Consider the following 4,964-nt stretch of genomic DNA (forward strand, 5'->3'; position numbering starts at 1 on the left):
TTATTATTATTTTATTTTGTTTTTATTTATTTATTTTTTTATTTTAGTATGTATCAGATTCATTCATCACTATTACCTATTGCCCACAACTGTGTGTCATATTGTAATCTCTATCAATAAATAAATCTATCAATAAAAAAAAAACAGTACTTGTTTACAAAGTACTGCACCACTAACCCTTCAAGAGTTGTAGCAGTACAGATTTTTTTTTTTTTAATATAACATAATTGCTAACATACAGCTTATTGAGTAGTTCTCCATTTTTTCTGTTGATCATCATTAATAATTAGTGGCAACTAAATGTACGCGTTTTCATCATTTAACATGTTTGACACCAGGGAATGAAATTGCTATCTCAATAATATTTGGAACTTGAGATGCTTAACCCAGATTAGGGTCAAAGGAAACGACAGAGTCGGCGAAGTAGAATGAAACTTATTTTGAAGGTGTTTTAAATGATCAATTACCAATAAACTCACTTTTTTAATCTTCCATAACATAAAACATCCTGATTTTTTTTAGTTACGCCAAAATACGAAGTACTTAGGTCATCCGAGCTCTTATAATCCAATATAATTAGATTTTCTCACTCGTATTAAGTAAAATTGAGCCTCATGTTACGTAAAATTATATGATACCTGGACAAGAATCATGTGTGCCGCCATCATTTCTTCGGGCAAGTTTGCAGAATGGGCTTTCAAAGACACCGTTCGAAACTAATGCTTGGAAAAAAAAATCATGTCCTTTCTGCATTCTGAAGCAGTTAACTTTGTCTTCTAGATAGGTTTTCCTGTAACGGTAATCAAAGATCTAGATGATGCTATCCTTCATAAAACAAGAAAAAAATCATGAAACCTACATCGAACATGTCTTATACCATTAAATAATAAGCAAATAAGAAATAATACAATACAATAAATCTTTTAGTACAACTTTCCGAGATCATGCTATCGTTGGATGGGGTGTAACCTTTTATGTTTTTATCTCGAATTTATTTAACGAAAATATAATTTTTACTCAACATATTTAAGAATATTCTTCTATTACATAATTTGTTTGTATTTTAATGTTTTTAGGCTTACATCCCATTTCTGTCCCAAGTTCGCAAACGATAATTCAAATTTATACTTCTATAAGACGGGGTACATTCGCCGTACGCTCGGTGTGAGTTCCTTTCTGTAGGCTGAAGGTTTCATTTTCTTATATTGTTGGTGGTGTTAGGTAGACGTTCATTAAATTGGTTTTCCTCTTTGGCTGTGCTTTAGTTCAGGTTCGTATATCCATTGTAAATTATGTAATGTCTTGTAAGTAATATATATAAATTCAGCACATAAATTGTAGTTGCTTGTAGAAAAACATTTTGAGCCAAAATAAACCATAATTCTGAGAAGCCACTATGAGTTTGCTGTTATAATGGATGACCTGAGAAATTATCAATAAACAGAACTGAGGTAGGTGAGATATTTGCCAGCTGCTTGAGGAACGCCCCGGGAGGCAGACTTCAACTTCCAAAGTTGGTCGGTGATGGATGGGTCGGTTGAAGCCAGATGTTATCAGGCCGCTTTCCCTCGATGTATCTCCGCAGCTGTTCAATATATCCCCGCTCTCGAAATAGTTTTTACCTCGGTGGACATTGACAGATCGTGGTGGCTGGAACAATGGAATACCTCCGGCCAGGTTTCCTGACGTCCCTTCTTCTGATCTCCGCCTCTTGATGAATTATGACAGATCTCTGAGATTTGACGTCGTTATGACCAACCCTGATTGTCTCTGAACTTAGACAAAGGTTTAAGTTTCATCTAAATTCTTTTTTCTAAGAGTCTACAGTAATAATACATATTACATAACGTGTAAAGCGTTGATGCAGTGCATTTGTTACATTGAAAAAAATGAAATGGAATGGTGTTGATCAGTGTTATATAAAAATAAAACTATTAGACAGGAAAAGCTGAACTTTAGAACGAATAAGACAGAAATATCAATCTAGAAATAAAGATCAAAGAATAGCTCTAGTCTGGGGTTTGGGCCGTCTGTAGCTCAGAGGATTGGGGCGTAGGTCTTTGCAACTTGGAACTGCAGTGGCGCCAGTTCGAATCCGGCCTGAGGGTGGGTAGGTTGACTTTTGTATCTGTGGTGGTCCTATTTTTATTGATTGCTATTTACAACTGTATATTATAATACATTTAGTAAATTTGATCTCAGTTATATTGGAGTTTTACAGGCGTGTAGAGAAACTACCCATTTGTACTACTCTAATAATGTTTTGCATTAGCAGGTCTCATAGCCATCTTCTTTTCAGGCTCCTTGGAGGATCGTCAGGAATGGAAGAGGAGGCAAGGTTAGAAACTAGAGGGTTTCGGTGGTTAGGGAGTTAGTAATGGAAGGAATGATATCTGGTTCGGGCTAGATCGGTTACATATGGAATATTGAGGTCTTTATGTATAATTTTATTTGTAACAAAGTAAGGAGCAGTGAGGATTTTACGAAGGATTTTGGATTGCAATGATTGAATACGACCGGAATTTGAAGGTTGAGTGGAGCCCTAAAGCTCAACTCTGTATGTCCAGATTGGCCTAATTACAGTACAATCACAGTAAATGTACTAGATCAGTCTTGTAATGTGTTGAAAGTTTAGACTGTTTGTCCAGTAAGTACTGTAACAGTTGAAATTGACGTGCAGTTTCCTGTCTTTTGAGTCTTGTGTGAGGATTCCAGGTTAGTCGTTTGTCCAGATGTAGTCCAAGGTAGCGGATCTGTTCGACAGGGGTAAGATCAACATTATTAAAGGAGACTGGAGGGCAGTCGGTAGGTTTACGATGAAGGGTAAAAGTGATTTGATGGGATTTATATTAATCTTCCAATTACGACACCTTGTGGTGATCCTAAGAAATGAAAACTAGACCCTCCAGCATGCTTGATTTTAGCATGTTAAGATAGGGTCGTACTCTGTGTATATAGTTATATTATTTAGTGTTTAATATGTTCGAGTCACCGGAGACCATGAAAATCTTGTATTTTTAAGAAAACATAATTATTTGCATTTACTTAGTTAATGCATTACATACCTAAATATCTAAACTATGACTCAGCCGAGCAAAATCAGCTGAATGGGTAGATCACCAACAAAGGGTGATTAGGAACAAAGACTGCAGGTGTTTCGGATGAGCAGACGACCGTAATAATAAATAAATAATAAAAGTTCTTTATATTTTTCACCAGATAAACGTTATAAGTCATTTTTGCCATATCGCGGTTCCCTCTTAAGTAGCAGCATTTCATCAGCAATCATCACTTCAGCACCAGTTGGTGTAAGTTGCTTCCAATTTGCTGGCAGACCTATTAATCCGGGTATGGAAAATGCTTGAGAATTAAGGAAAAAAGAAGACCTTATTAAAAATTGATCATGGATAGAGAAAATGCCGTTGCCTTTTATTGATATGCCAGTCCAAGTTTCTGTAAAACAATTGTCTCGGCAACAATGGTTTATTAAACTAAACAACGGTTTAGTTTTATTGAATGAAAAAACGTAATAGTTGACGATAGCCAATTAATTGCCAATTAATCAAGTAGATTATCCGAAATTTGTATTAGTTTTCTAGAAGTGATAAAGGAAGTAAGATGTCTTTAAATAAATCAAGGCAATGCAGTTCTTCGTGCTAGTATCTAATAATACTCTCTATAAGATAGATCGATTCTATTCATGGTCACTGAATTTCCCAATGAATAAACGTTTCAGCATCACACAAACTTTCCAGTAGCACCACGCACATGTTCATTTCATTCATTTTCTAGGACCACAAAAGAATTTCTTTGTTTATTGCATCAATCTTGGAGGGTTTTTTGTATGCAGAAATTGAAATAAAAAAAAGACTGATTTTTCCTCATGAATTGATTTCTTAATCTGTAGTAAGAAATTAAAGAAACTATTTCTTACCACAGATTAAGAATACTTAAACTACGTTTACCATAAGCAAATCATTCCTATGAATAATTCTCCAGAAATATATTTTATTGGATAAAAATAAGAAATTGTCACTTTTAAAAAATAATAATTCTTCATTAATTTCAGGATGGCTTATTAATAGGCATGCCCCTAGTTCGCGAATAAAACCACTTTTTAACCACTTAACCAATAAGATTAAATTCCCTTACCATCCCACTGCATAGTCTTCAAATTCTCCTTTAAAATCTGAAACAAAAACATTATATATTATAATAATATGCATGTAAATTTAAAACTTAATGTTACTATATCTATAAAAGAAATGAGATGAGGAACCTTTTCTATAAGATTTTTAATAGTAATCGGGAATAATCCAGCGTTAGATCATTGTAGCGAGCACGAAATAAGGCGAGTTTTGAAATAGCGGCAATGCGCCGTTTGTTGCTGAGGTAGTTGTGGCGTTGGTCTATGCAACCTTGGGACTGCAGAGCCGCCGGTTCAAATCTGACCTAGGGTTTAACTTCTATTCTTGTATCAGTCCCAAGAAAAAAAAGTTGTTTCTTCATTATGGTTAGAATAGGGTGGTACACATTAAATAACCTCCTTCCTCCTCCCCCCGTATGTTGGAAATGGGGAATCCTCTTTCTTGGTTTTTCCAGTAGGAATGAAATGAGTGAAATGTAGCTAATTCCAGTTGTAAGAATATTGAAAATACGCAGTGTGTAAAAAAAATATTTTTATTATACCTAGTTAGTAGCGACTTAGTAGAATGAATTTTATAAAGTCACGATTCAAAATTTAAATATAAATTTGATATTTAACATTAATCCGTTACAATAGATAAATTTCCACTATTTTCTAAATAAATTATATATTTTAGTAAATTTGAAAGGGGGAAAAAAAGTGCTTAAATATATATTATTTTATCATTATGTTATTTTATTTATTTATTTTTCATACAGATAGTTTGATTATGTTTATTCTATTGTTTGTATATTTTTTCAGAGTTTTTTTTTTTTTA

The 4,964-nt window shown here is 33.9% G+C and overlaps 1 long non-coding RNA gene across 1 annotated transcript in view; it reads right to left on the bottom strand.

The window, feature by feature from the left end:
* Nucleotides 1-4,189, bottom strand: part of LOC136795787 (uncharacterized) — a 248,414-nt gene extending 244,225 nt beyond the window's left edge. Inside the window, exon 1 of the long non-coding RNA XR_010843455.1 lies at nt 4,153-4,189. This is a non-coding gene — a long non-coding RNA (uncharacterized lncRNA). The remainder of the gene's footprint in view (nt 1-4,152) is intronic.
* Nucleotides 4,190-4,964: the final 775 nt, after the last annotated feature.

The sequence above is a fragment of the Halyomorpha halys genome, unplaced genomic scaffold (assembly GCF_000696795.3).
Source record: "Halyomorpha halys isolate HHAL.00 unplaced genomic scaffold, Hhal_1.1 Scaffold429.1, whole genome shotgun sequence".
Lineage (NCBI taxonomy): Eukaryota > Metazoa > Arthropoda > Insecta > Hemiptera > Pentatomidae > Halyomorpha > Halyomorpha halys.